This window comes from Bubalus kerabau, chromosome 15 (genome assembly GCF_029407905.1).
Source record: "Bubalus kerabau isolate K-KA32 ecotype Philippines breed swamp buffalo chromosome 15, PCC_UOA_SB_1v2, whole genome shotgun sequence".
Lineage (NCBI taxonomy): Eukaryota > Metazoa > Chordata > Mammalia > Artiodactyla > Bovidae > Bubalus > Bubalus kerabau.
Window position 1 is genome coordinate 26,624,485 of NC_073638.1, and position 14,835 is coordinate 26,639,319.

The following is a 14,835-nucleotide window of genomic DNA, read 5'->3' on the forward strand; positions in this document are numbered from 1 at the left end:
GGGGAAACAAGAAGAAGCTAAGGCTCAGAGTGAGGAATGGCTTGTCCAGGGTCAACCAGCCAGCAACCTGACCCCAGAGAGCAAGCTTTTCCCACCAGCCTGATCCATGTAAGTCAGTAATCTCTCAATTGCATCACACACCATAGTACACAGATGCCTGGGCATCAGCTCCTAAATTCTGACTCTCAAAATCTAGGCCTGAAGCCAGGCATCTGAATTTTTAACTGACTTTCCAGTTAAAAAGTGTCCAGGTGGTGTACAGGTGACACTGTACACCGAGGCAGGAAAATAAGTACTGTTATCCGGTGGCATGCTGTCTGTCATCCTGTCCCTCCCCTAGTCCAAGGGCACCTGAAGGTCAGGGAGTGGATCTGAGTCACCACTGGGTCTCCAGCCTCAGTGCAAGGCATGGCTCACTTGGAGCACCCAGTGCATTTTTGGTGGCCATGCTGAGTCACATTGCATGGCTTCACTGTCTTGGTGCCTCTTCTACAGGTAGGGGCTGGCTTATCACACTCCCTACTGGTTCCAGAGACCCAACCACAGAGTGCCTGAGGGTGTATGTGTGTGGCTAGTTTGCAACATGTGCATCCTGCCAGCACCTGTGTGCATGCGTGCTAAGTAACTTCTGTTGAGTCAGACTCTGCAATGCTATGGACAGTAGCCTGCCAGGCTCCTCTGTCCATGGGATTCTCCAAGAAAGAATACTGAAGTAGGTTGTCATTTCCTTCTCCAGAGGATCTTCCTGACCCAGGGATCAAACCTGCATCCTTATGTCTCTTGCATTGGCAGGTAGATTCTTTACACTAGTGCCTCCTGGGAAGCCCTACCAGCACCAGCAGGCACCCCCAGCTACCTTCTCGGGGCTCCCGATCTACTGGGTACTGTCCACCTGCCTCACCCTCTGTTGGGTGTTTCTGCTCAGAGAAAGCTGACTGAAAGTCACTTGACCAGAAAAGCAAAACTGGGAAGAAGGAGATGGCAGACAAACTCTATAGGACATTCTGAAACAGCGCAGCGTGACCACTGGCCAATCCTTGGTGAGAAGCTGGATGCCCCCCAATCCCCACTGCTCCCACTCCCATGTGGAATTGCCTTGTGAGAGTCACAGAGACAGAAAAAGGTTAATGAGGACAAACTCAAGAGACTCCTTTGTTACATGCCCCCAGCAGCATGTGCCCACAAGAATCAATGTCATAGGACGTTATAAGGGTTCTGCAAAATTTGAGCCAAGACAGGTTGAATAGAAACAGTTCTCCTGATTATAGACCTTTTATGAGACTCATTATGTTCATCTGCCTGCTGATTATCTTTACAGATATTAGGCAGCATTTCTCAAACATTTTCTTGAATTTTTTCTTTCTGGAACTCTTATGAAATTTTTCATTTTCTGAAAAATACTTTGAAAAATGATGATCTGGAATAATGATCTTTGCTCCAATCTCCAATGTCCATTTTGCAGATTAAGAAACAGAGTCAAGAAAGTAAAAGAGAGTTGCCAAGACCTCGCAGCTGGTCATGCTGGATGCAGGCCTTGGTCTCAGGGATGCTGAGTCACTTCTGCTCCCGGGATCTCACCTGAGATCACCCCATGCCCACAGGATGGGCCTTGTAACCAAGGTCAATGTCAGCAACTTTAGACTGTAAGCTTCTGGTGAACACCCTCTCTCTAGCAACCAACCTTTAACTACACCCAAAGGTGAGAAACAAGTTGAGTGGGCACGGAACACTCAGTCCTTCACATCCTGTGGCTTGACCAGCTCCACTGCCAGCACCTGTCCACAGCCCAGGGAGGAGAAACGTACAGGATTCCTGGGTTTCTGGAACTCACAGGCTGTGAGAGGTTAAGGAATACATCTGAATTGTTCAGCTGGAGCAAGGACAGGACTTGAATCCAAGGCTCCTGACTTATTCTCCATCCACCCTTTGATGAAAAATCTGTCCCTGGTGCCAGGAAGCTAACTCTCAGCTCACCATGTGGTAAGTGAGTACGGGCCCTGGCCAGGGCCCCTTAATAGGCTGAGAAGCTCTTTGCTATCCGGTTCAGGGCAGGGTTCACTCACCTCGCCCTCCAGGGATGGAGAGGCAGTGTGAGTGATACTTTCCCCTGGTATGACTGTACGTGTCTAATTCCTTCTCAGGGCCTTCTTAAGCCCTTGGCCTCAATTATGTTCTACGACTAGCAAGTGACACAAATTAATTATCTGCTGGGAAAAGAAGGGCTTTCTTTTATCTATTTGAAAGTAGTCACCTTCTCATTTCAAGGATTGGCCTCATAAATTCCAAGGAAGGACAAAGAAGATGGCTGCCAGTATGATGGAGGGAGAGAGAGAAGGAGGAGAAAAGACAGGCAGAGAGGGAGAGGGAGAGGGCCAAGAGGAGGGTGCGGCAGAGCGTGGAAATCCGCCTGCAATTCGGGAGACCTGGCTTTGATCCCTGGGCCAGGAAGATCCCCTGCAGAAGGAAATGGCAACCCACTCCAGAATTTTTGCCTAGAGAATCCCATGGGCAGAGGAGCCTGGCAGGCTACAGTCCCTGAGGTCATGAAGAGTCAGACAGGACTGAAGAGACTTTCACTTTCAAAGACATTACAAAGGAGGAGGTGCTTAAGTCTGCTAAGGGAGGATGGATGTCACTGTAGGCTGTACTATTGAATCTGAGGGTTCCATCATTCAGAAAATACAAGCTCCATTAGGAAAAGAACAATCTTTGTTTAGTTCACCATCGTGTCCCCAGTGCCTGTCACAGTGATTGGAACGCAGTGGATGCTCAACAAACATCCGTCTATTGAATGGATGGATAGTCAGTAGGCACTGGCCAAACAGTGGGGCAGGAAAAGCCGTCCAAAGAAGAGCGGCAGTGGAGTGAAGACAGCTGTAATGAGCAGCCATTCTCTAGGTCTAGAGCATCACATGTGTGTTGAGGGGTGGAGAGGTAGACGCGAGGTTGGACAGGCAGCCAGGAACTGAAGTTCTGTGCCGGGGGTCCTTGATCATCATGAAATAACAGCAAATTCCTTTTACATAGAAAATCCCATTTCATCCTCACGGTCACTCTGTAAAGGATACAGGGAGGCTCAGAAGGCTTACAAGATCACAGAGCGGGAACCAATACCTGATTTTGAACCCAAATCCTGTGATCTTTCTGTGACAGGTGCTCATTCCTCAGGTATCTGCCTGGGATGATTCACACACCTTAGTGATTTCCTTCTGGCCACTGATTATCCTCTGGGCTGGGTTCAGAGCACGGACATGTGTTTTCACGGCAAATAAAGATGACAAATATGTTAAAAAGAAAATCCATATGACCCATTCCAAAGGCAAGTAGGTGGTCATTTGCTTCATCACTCTTTGCAATTCTCTGTATCCCTGTAACTGCCTTTTTTTTTTTTTTTTGGCTCAAAGGTGGGTTGTCCAAGGGTAGCTGTAGACAAGGGGATGGGAGCTTCATGTCATTTCCTAGTTGCCCCAGGTCAAAGGGAGAAAGAGAGAGAAGCGTTGTTGGTAAGTCCATAGACCGGCCCCAAGGATTGGCACTGACCTGGGCATGGCTCACCAGAAAGTGTGTTGAGAACAGGATGCAAAAGGCACAGAAGACACCATTTCTGGCCCCAAGAGAACTGTATGCACATGAGGGAGGCAACTAAGGGACGTGAGAAGAATGGATGACATGGGAACTAACTGGTCTTCGGGGATGCTTCCCACTTGGGCAGTGGGAGGCAGCGACATGGACTGTGAGGCCAGACGAATCTGGGTTTCATCCTAGACCTGCCACTTGCTGGCCAGATGATCTCGGCTATCAGAATACCAAATGCACATGGACAGCTGTACAGGTCGATGCATGATCTCATGCGAATGGCAAGCGCTGGGAAACAGTGTAGGATGAAGTACTTTTTGCAAATCCCATTTTCTGGATGAGGAAACTGAGGATCAGAGTGTGATTTAGCTAAAGTCACCCTGAAAGCCATGATCTGAGACTTCTATACCCCAAATCCCAGGGCCTCCCACGGTGCTACATTGAGGAGGAAAAGCCAAGTTCCCCCGAGCAACACAGACAAAGCATCTTAGCAAGAATCAGACAAAAGCAGGGTATGGATCTTGGATCCCCAAGGTCTTGTGCCAAGGGTTCTGGGGAAGGAAAAATGGAGTCTCATTAACATAGAGGTGGGGACCCAGGACTCCTGGGCTGTCTTCCTAGCTTCCTCCATCCTTTGCCCACTGCCCTTTTCTCCCAGGTTGCTGCCTAATTATAGAGCTGTTGATGCAAATTATTCTAATAACGGTGCTAATTTATACACATTTACATATAATTTGCAATTCATTTCCTGTCCACATTTAGTCAAACTTCACCAATTCAGACAGAAGTGGGGAAAGCCTGGTCTGAAATGAAGAGTCTAAATTATAGAATAATTCAATAGTTTCTCACAGGAGAGTCTGCTTCAAAATCAAGCATGCGAAGTAAAAAGGAGGTATTGTCAAAATTTTCTTTGCAAATTCTTAAAATCTCCAAAACATGGACTCTCAGAAACTCAAAAGCCAAAAATTAATTCCTTTTATTTCTCTTTGAATTTGGGCTATGGAAGAAAAGACAATGGGTAAATAAAAGCTCTCTTTCTTCTCTTTCTGAATTTCTATAATGGAATTCAGGAAGTTCAAGTTCAATTATGTGATACGATTCCACCTACTAACTTAGTCTGAACTAGTAAACTTCTCTGAGTGCAACATTCTCCATCCCTCAAAATATGCAGAGTGGAATTACTTAACTGAGACATGAGAAATCATAAAGTAAATTGGCCTTTGATATATGTGGGTCATATAGTTAGTAAACATAATTCAGAAAGTGCAAAATGACAACTGGGTTTGTGCCGTATACACTGAATGACGGCACTGGAAAAGAATCTGCTTTAAAAGTAATAATAAATGCACACAATGTGTACAAAATTAATGTACACATTGGCTTTGGTCGTGTAATAGAAGCACATGTAAGAATTCTTGCTCAACTCATTTATTAGGGGGAGCACTCTTAGGAGTGAGGGAAGCAGGAGAGGGCAGGGGGGTTGGAGAAGAAGAGTAGGAAGTAGAAAGTAGCTTCAGGCTGATCTCATGGGAAGGCTCTACTCTAGCACTGAATGCAGCAGTTAGTCCCACCTATAGGACATTTGGTCTCCCCGTGCCAGTCAGTCACTGGCTGAGATTATCTCTTAGAATGGAGAGGAATTGTCGGCTCCCAAGTCAGCTGCCCAACACTCACAGTGCATAAAGGGTACCTGGGCAGGGCACTAAGAACATCTCCTGTAGTCCACCTTTGCACAGCTCTGACCCCCTCACTTCTCCCATTGTTTACTCCATCCAGACACAGTGTCTCCAAAATCCTGAAGGGTCACAGTTTCCTGGAAAAACATTGTGAAGGAGGGTGACTAGAATGAACCACATCCCTGATATTTGCTCTCGAGGCCATATCACTACTTGGTATTTCCCCCTCCATCACCCATTTTAGATCTCACATTTTAGCACTTCCATTGGTCTAAGCAACTCATCTAGGGGTTGAGCTACCTGGCACTGTCCAAGCTAGGGGTCTGAGCTACCTGGCACTGTCCAAGCTAGGGGTCTGCTAACATCACCTGATAAATGGGATATAGCAGAATTCCCCAGAGTGGAATATGCTGCCTCCGAAACCCTAAGAAGCCCACTAAGTGTTATCTGTCTTGACAATAAGAGGTACAAGGAGCAATATCTCATTTTGAGGAGGGGCCTCATCTAGGCTATTAATCCTTTAAAAGCATCAGTGATATGGAATTCTCTAGAAGCTAAATCTCCAGGGTTTCTCGACAACCCTCTGGAATGCATGGATCTTACCAAGGCATCCAAAGTATTTGCTACTTCTCATTGAGTTCAACTAACATGATGGCATTAATACCATAGACCATTCTGACATTTTATCCAATATCCAGATGGTGTAGGACATTTTGGACCATATTAGAAGCAGAGAATTCACGTTCCCCCTGAGACAAGAAGGTGAATATATACTGTTGTCTGTTTCATATGAATGCCAACTGCTTTTGATCACCCTTGCTTATGGGCATTAAAAAAAAAAAAAAAAGAATGTATTCATCAGATCAATAGCTACATACCATTTATCCAAGGCCATGTTAATCTCCTCTAGTAAATAAGGATGACTGATAAAGCAGCTACAATACAACTGGGACTTGCAGTAGTCCACTGTCATTGGTCACAATTCACTTGTGTTTTGCAGGGGCCAGACTGGTAAATTACATGGGACTATGACAAGGAACCACCACCTCAGCATCCTTTAAGTTACTTAGGGTGGCACTGATATTTGCCATCCTCCCTGGAATGTGATATCGTTGTTGGTCTTCTAGTGGAGGGAGAGAACATTCATGGGGGTCCTACTTGTCTTTCCCATTCAATAGTTCTTACACTATAGGTCAAGGAACCAAGGTTATACCTTTTGCTAACTATGTCCATTCCAATTTTATTTCAGTAACCAGCAAAGTGGGCTTCCCTGGTAGCTCAGCTGGTAAAGAATTCGCTTGCAAAGGAGACCCCAGTTCAGTTGCTGGGTCGGGAAGATCCCCTGGAGGAGGGCATGGCAAGCCACTCCAGTATTCTTGCCTGGAGAATCCCATGGACAGAGGACTCTGGTGGGCTGCAGTCCATGGGGTCACAAAGAGTCAGACATGACTGATGAGCTAAGCACAGCACAGAAATGACCACTTGGTGGATATTTTGAGACACTTGGAAGCCAGAATTTCATTTATTATCTGGTCTCCTCTAACCTCACAGGAGTGTCATAACGATGCTTTGTGTCCCCAGGTACTGGAGTCAATTCAGACCTTGTCTTCAACAAACCTTACAAGGCTCTGAGTGTTAATTTTCCCAGTGCCTGGTTATGAAAGTAAATGACTCTAGATGCTTTGTGGGGTAACTTGGGTAATCAGTTACCCCGCCAAGTGTATACAGGTATACACAGTTTTCTGCTATCTACACTTATCATAGTGTGGCAGGCCCCTTTTTATGAGAACTTGGCCTCTCCTTTAGTCAATGAGCTTTGGGTTTGAGAACTGGTTCACTTCTGAAAGCTAGACAAGGGATCATGTTTTCTATTAGAGAAGCTGAACTTGGCCTTATGTTCATCCATCCTTGATCTCTTTCTCTTATTATCTATTAAGCAGTATACCTGCTGGCTTCCCATCTATTTTGCCTCTAGGAACACCATGATCCATGTACCATTTTCAAAAATCCCTGCAGGCCAGGCTCTTCTGATTGCCACCTCAAGCTTGTTACCTGTTTCAGTAATCATGTCCACCTTGCCTCTGACAACTGGGTGCTATCACCAGATCTCTGCTACTCTGGAACATTCTAGCTTTTATTAGGGAGCCTGGTGTGTCACAGGATCTCCATCAGTCCTAATGCTGACCCTCTGGGGTTGTCAGTGCCCTTATCACCTTGGTAATCAGAGTGTCATCCAGCCACCTCCCCTGCCCCCCGAAAACCACAGTTAGCTGGCGGATTTTCCAGATTATATAACAGACTCACTCTAGGATGTCTCTTTCTCTGAGCCTTTTGATCCCTCCCTATCCAGTTCAACATGGCAATTCTGGCAACTCTGTTTTGTTTAATGTGGGCCATCACTTTAGCCAAGCTTCCAAGAGCCATCTTAGCAGTGATTTAAAATAGAAACTCAGGGCTCTTGCCAGGGTTTGTATGCTGTGTCATGGGAGAGTGCCCTGTATTGGAAAACCCTCTGTAACAGCTTTGTATTCTGGCCCCCAACCTAATGCAGGCCCTTCTGGGTCCACTCCTGTTTCCTGCCACTATATTATAGCCAGGTACTCCTGTAGCTCTGGATTCCTCTGACCCCTTAGCCAGGCCCAGCAATTCCCTAGTCTGGCTATGCTGAGATTTGACCCCAATCTATGGTTCTAATGACCAGAGGGGAGGCGGGTGAAGAAATCTGAGGAGGGCAAGCATTGTCCTTCCTTAAAGCCTCACTTGAAGCCTCTGTATCACCTTCCAGAAAGTCTTTTACAAGGAAGAGAAGGCCATTTGTGCAGGCCCAAATGATTCAGGGAACTCTGGGGAATCCGCCTTAAGTACGCTGATACAGATATTCCCACTCCAAGAATCAAGGTCCCACAACTTCCCTATTAGGGCTCTGGTCTCAGCATAGATGACTTACCTTGACTGAGAATTTAGTCTCCTTTGAAGTTTTGCCACTCCTACAATTAAGTTCTATGCCTGCCTTGTTTTTAGCTCTGTCTGCTTCTGGCTACATGTATAAAAATTCTCTTTAAATGCCACAATTTGGCTTTAAATTGTTTATAGTTTTGAACTTATCATTTCCTCTCTCCAGCAAATCAATGGTGCTTAACAAAAGTCACCCAATTCTGTAGTCTTCCTGGTTGTTATTACCCTCATTCCTTCTGTTATGGATTGAATTGTGTCTCCTCAAAAGTCTTCTGTTGAAACTCTACCCCCCCTCCCCATGTGACTGTGTTTAGAGATAGGGCCTTTGAAAGAAGTAAATGAGATTAAATGTGGTCACAAGGGTGGGGCCCTAATCCAATAGGATTTGTGTCTTTTTATAGAAGAGAGAGACACCAGAGACATGTGAGTACAGAGAAAAGGTCATGTGAAGACACAACAAGGTGGCCATCTACAAGCCAAGGAGAACAGCTTCAGAAGAAACCAAATCTGCCAAAACCTTGATCCTGGACTTCCAGATCACAAAATTATGAGAGATGAATTTCTGTTGTACAAGCCACCCAGTCTGCAGCAACCCAAATAGGCTAACACACCTTTCAAATTCCCAAGACACTAAACCGGATAGTGCATCCATTTCCCAGTTCACCAAGATAAAAATCTTAGCACTCATTGTGCTGCAGCCTGCCAGAGACCATTAAAACTCCATGTACCACCAGCAACGGGGGCTCCATTGCAATCCAATTCTAGAATCCCATGCTTAGTGTCTGCTTTTTGTTTGTTTGCTTGCTGCTTTTTTAGGATTACTCTTGATACAAAATGGCTTAGGTTGGGATCTCCAAAAAGCAGAGACTTAGATGAGGACTTCCGTTGATTTATTGAATTCACCTGCTAATGCAGGAGACCTAGGTTCAATCCCTGGGTTGGGAAGATCCCCTGGAATAGAAAATGGCAACCTACTCCAATATTCTTGCCTGGGAAATCTCATGGACAGAGGAGCCTGGAGGGCTACAGTCCATGGGGTGTCAAAAGACTCAGACACGACTTAAACACTAAACAACAACAAGCTCAAGAGAGGGGAACGGAGGAAAGCAAAATAGGAGGAGGGGACAAAGCTAAGCAGGAATATGCCCTTGTCTGAAAACTGGCTTCATTCTGATCTCATTAAGAGGTCTTCAGTACAATTCTACCATAGAAATTGTCCCACTTTGAAGCAAGAGGGTTGCCCTTTTATGCTGTGCCAGTCATTCCCTGATGTCTGTCACTGGGGAAGAGAAGATGGGTGCAGAGCCTCTAAAGTGAAACATCTCCCGTTAGACCAAGGGAACTTCTCTGGAAAGAAGGCAGTTGATACATATTATAAGCCAACAGGTACAGCAGCTGGGAGATGGGAGCACCAGCCAGTGAAAGTTATCTGAGTGGGTACTGACCGCATCAACATCTACAAAGAGAGAGATGGATGGGGGTGGATAGATAGATGATAGATAGATAGAGATAAATAGGGATGAATGAATAGGTAGATGGAATGGATGGGTAGATAGAGAGATGGGGTGGATAGATAGTTTGATAGATAAAGGAAGGAAGGAAAAAAGAAACATAGATGATAGATTGTAGGTAAGTAGACAGGTGTGTCGGTAGGTGGTAGACGGTGTTTTGTAGGAATTAATAGAGCAAGAGAAGTCTGGAAAGAATCAAACCAACATATGTCTGCCAGATGAAAAAAACACAAATGGCCTCATTGCATTCTGTCCTCCCTAACATATCTCTTTGGAATCCAGCATACCAGTGCACACTGCTAATGATATGTTAGAAAGGATGCTACAGTCACACAGATGAGGTTCTCTTGTTCCAGGTCAAGTTGCCCAGCAATCAGACCCTGAGATGGAGATTAGTGGGCAGGAAGATAATTTTGGAGTATTCATGGGATCGACCCCTGCGGGAAAGGAAAGAAGCAAGACTGGGCAGAGGGAGGAGCTGGGCTGAAAGGCAGCCTCTTTTAAAGGCGGCAGCAACATCACAGGGACCTAAAACTAGAATGGCATCTCAGAGCTGAACCAAGCTGAAGTAGTGACCAGGCCTTGACATCTTTACATGGGCCACTCATCAGATGCAGGCCACCCCACAAAAAGGCCATGACTTTGGTGAGGTGACTCTCTTCGATGATAGCAATTCCTCAGGAGGGTTAACAGGTAACTGTCAGCTGACAACCCTCCAAACAGCCAGCAGAGTGCCTCCTTCAGTCCTTCAGAAGGTTTGGGGTTGCATCGCACAGCATCCAGGTATAATCACCTAACCTAGTCCAGGGGAGAGGGCAGGTCTCTGTGATGAGATGGCACATCAGCTGGACCTTGACAGAGAGTGGGAATTTGGTGGGGGGCCAGGTACCACCTTGCTCCCCTCTTCAATGCCAGATGAGGAAGCCCTCAATTAGGCTGTTTCACGCTGAAGACTTTGGGGGAAAGAAACAATTAGGAGCCATTAAGTAGGATACCTGTTCTCTCTCTTTTGTTTTCTCTTTTAGAAACAAGCTGGAAAATATGCCTTAATTAACCTGCTTTTCATTTGGAAGACAGCAGCAGAGCTTCTGAACATGTCAGTGGCTTGAAGATGAAATGGAAGAGAGCTTGTCAAACATCTCCCTAAAAGGGCAGGAAAGCAAAATCGGGAGGTGAAAGGTTGGGTGGGCGGATTGCTCAGACTCAAGAAACTCTCCACCAGGCACTAATTGGACTGCCAAGATGTACTGGGGCAAAGAGGAGAGATGCAGAGAAACAGCTTTGCAGCCAGGGGTCAATGATGAAGCCAGAGAGAGGCATAACCAGGACACTCCACAGAGCAAGCGCCTGAGGACCAAGCAGGGTTTCCAGATGAAGCTGGAGCAGCTCACGGGGGCTGATGCCCATTGAACTCCTCATTTTAGGCTCTAGACCACATTTCTCCCCCTTACCACCCCTGTCCGGCCTACACCCTGCCCATCTGCAGCCTCACTGGGGGGATTGCTGGTGGGGAATAGGGGGAGGATTTCTGAGCACAGCATTTCCAAGGAGGAGGCTGAGGAGGAAGACCAGGGAGGGCAGGCTCCTGGAGGATCTCGAGGGCAAGGTCAGGGTCATGGAAGAAGGGGAGGGATGGGGATGAATGCTGCTAGGGCCAAGCAAGGAAATTCACTCACAACTTCGGGACAAGAGAGAAAGCTTAGTGTAGGAAACGGGATATGTTCATGCATGCATGCTAAATCACTTCGGTCATGTCAGACTCTCTGTGACCCTATGGACTGTAGCCCACCAGGCTCCGGGATTCTCCAGGCAAGAATACTGGAGTGGATTGCCATGACCTCCTCCAGGGGATCTTCCCTGCCCAGGGGTCGAACCTGAGTCTCTTTTATCTTCTGTATTGGCGCCACCTATAAAGTCCCAGCGGGTGTGTGAACGTAAAGTCAGGGGCTTGTTTGCCAGCTCCTTCTCCACTCTCTGTTCCTCTACTTCCCACTTCTCAGCAGAGCTTTCTTAGCAAGTTAGGTGGGATTCCCATCCTGATTACCCAGCTCCACTGCTCCCTACTGTTGCCCTGACCTCTACCCAGAGTGTGTCCCCAGAGGGAGGAAGGTAAAGCTGCAGATCTATCAAGCCTCCCTGGTTAATTTTATTGTCATTCTCCTCCTCCCTGGTTCTTTTTTTGAGGGAACTCTTTGGAATCCAGAGTGTATTTCCTTGATAGCTCGAACATTTTTCTAGAAAGAAGCTCTGTTCGGGGGCCTGGTGTCATTCATTCATTTATGTACTCATTCATCCTCTTCTGTGTATTTATTAATTTCTCAAAGTTTATTTAAGCACTATCAGGCTTCCCAGATGATGCTGAAAATGCAGGAGATATAAGAGATGTGGGCTTGATCCCTGGGTCAGGAAGATCTGCTGGAGGAGGATACGGCAACCCACTCCAGTATTCTTGCCTGGAGAATCCCATGAACAGAGGAGTCTGACAGGCTACTCTTTGTAGGGTCACAAAGAATTTGACATGACTGAAGCAACTTAGCACCCTTGCACACATGCCAGATATCATAGTGTTCAAAATGAACACTATGCAATTCCTACCCCTTTGAGGTCCTGTCTAGTGGAAGGAAGAAAGTCATAAGCCAGTATGCATACCATTATAGAACCATCCTGTGAAATGAATGGAGAGAGAACGTCTGCCTAGGACTAGAGTATGGGGAAGATTTGATGGGAACTGGGGCGTTAAGGGTTAGGTGAGCACTGACCAGGCATAAAAGGAGACGAGAAGGCTTTAAACGTGAACCTTATTGTTTCAGATGCTATCTGACTCTGCTGGGCTGCCATAACAAACTACCAAACCCTGGGGAGCTTAAACAACAGAAATTTATTTATTCAAGTTCTGGACGCTCAAGTCTGAAATCAAAGTGCTAGAATGACCAGGTTCTTGCAAGACCTCTCTTCCTAGCTAGCAGGTTGTCACTACCCTGGGTCTGGAAGAGACCATGGGCAGGAAGAGAATGAGAACAAGCTCTCTTATCAAGGCACTAATCTCATCATGGGGCCCCACCCTCGTGATCTCATCTCAACCTAATTGCATCCTAAAGGTCCCACCTCTAAATCCTGTCACACTGGGATTAGGGCTCCAATGGGTGAATTTTGGAAGTGCACATTCAGTCCATAACAAATGTGGAAGACTAGTGAAGATTTTTAGGCAGATTTTTAGGAAGTGGTATAGTTAGATTTAAATTTTTAGAAATACCCATCTGTTAGCAGAGGGAATCATGAAATGAAAGGGCAGGAGTGAAGACAGACAAGGTAAGAGACTGCTGAAACGGTCAAAGCAAGAGGTGATGAGGGTTTGGCAGCAAATTCCAACAGTGAACAAACAGTTGTCAAATAAGCACAGAGTGGGATTGGAGAGATTTTTGTGGCTGTCCTCAAGTTGGGTGATGGGACTTCCCTGGTGGCTCAGATGGTAAAGCATCTGTCTACAATGCGGAAGACTTGGGTTCGATTCCTGGGTTGGGAAGATCCCCTGGAGAAGGAAATGGCAATCCACTCCAGTACTATTGCCTGGAAAATCCCATGGGCAGAGGAGCCTGGTAGGCTACAGTCCGTGGGGTCACAGAGTTGGACACGGCTAAGCGACTTCACTTTCACTTTCCAAGGATGGTCATAATATTAATGCTGCAGTCAAAAAGAAATGTTCAGCTTGTGAGGGTCCCCTTTCCTTGCATTTATTGTTTGGTTATTCTCCTTCCAGGAGGTGAGGGGATTTAGGATTTGGGAGCACAAATGGCAAGACATACTATGCTCTGGATTGCAGTCATATTAGGTGACCCCTGATAAAACCCTCTCAAATTTTGGCAAGATGTGAAAGGCTAAGCTTGCCCATTGGGTAAGGGAATGAGAAGAAAAGTCCTCATAGGAGCCATAGAAATAAGTCAGAGCTGACATATTCATTGCAGACTGGCAACCTCCACCTGGATACCCAGATCACACTTGATTACTTAATTTAGATGACCGTATATACTGGTTCATGAGGAACAGTTCGATTTATACTTGTTGTTCAGTCATAGTAATATAATCCCTTTCACTCTCAAAAGTGTCCAAGTTTGGATGCTAAAATTTAAGTTTACCTTCCACATTAACTGCAGCCTTCATTCCCACTGAGCCCAGATGCAATCTGAAAAATTCTTCTCAACTCTGCCTACTTTCTAAGCAATAGCTATCCATCAGTCAATCAGGTATTGAAATCTACCTGCCACCTTCGACAAAAGAAAGGACGTAGGTCCGGTATTATCTGGGCAATCCCGGGCATGCCACTTGTGCTCTGGGAGCCTTCATCTCTTCATCTGACAATTGTAATAATAGCATTACCTACCCTCAGGGCTAGTGTGAGCCGCAAATGAGATAGTGCATAGCAAAGGACCACACAGACGATGGAGTCTTTATGATTATTCAAGGGCAAAACAGTTGGCATTGTGGTCTCGGGGTCTTGGCATCTCCCTTGCTTCTGCTCTAGGAGGAAACCAGGATCCTCCTTGGGAAGGAGGCTGCTGATGCCAGCAACTCTTCCTGGAGCTTAAGCCTCTCCTCCCCTAATCCTCTTCTCCTTTGGAGACAAACAACAAACCCCTCCATCACCCGCGCCCCTCAGATCAACTCCATCAAGAAGCAAGGCTTCTCTTTGTACTACAGCAAACACATGTCTCTTATTGATGCTCCCCTGGGACCCTCTGCAGCAACACACACAGAGCTTTGAAGTTGCGAGTGTGTTTAATGCGCCAGGGTCCCGTCTCAGTTCAAGGACAGTATTTTAAGTCCCTGAGAAGATGGGAATAAAGTTTTGAATGCAGAAAGAAATAGATTCTTAACAGACTTAAATGATAAAACATCGCAGTCCCCATCCAATTGCAGCAGCCAGCTCTGAAGAGAGACCAAAGGAAGAAACAATCAATTGGGAAGCCTGACTTCTTTCCCAGCCATGGGCCAGGTGCCTGCCCTAACTTGGCAGCATCTCCTTGGCTTGTGACAGGCATGGACTAAGCTTGAGGATGTGGGCTGCTGAGGAAGGGGGACAGGGAAGCGAACCTAACTGAGGTATGGAGGACAAAGACATC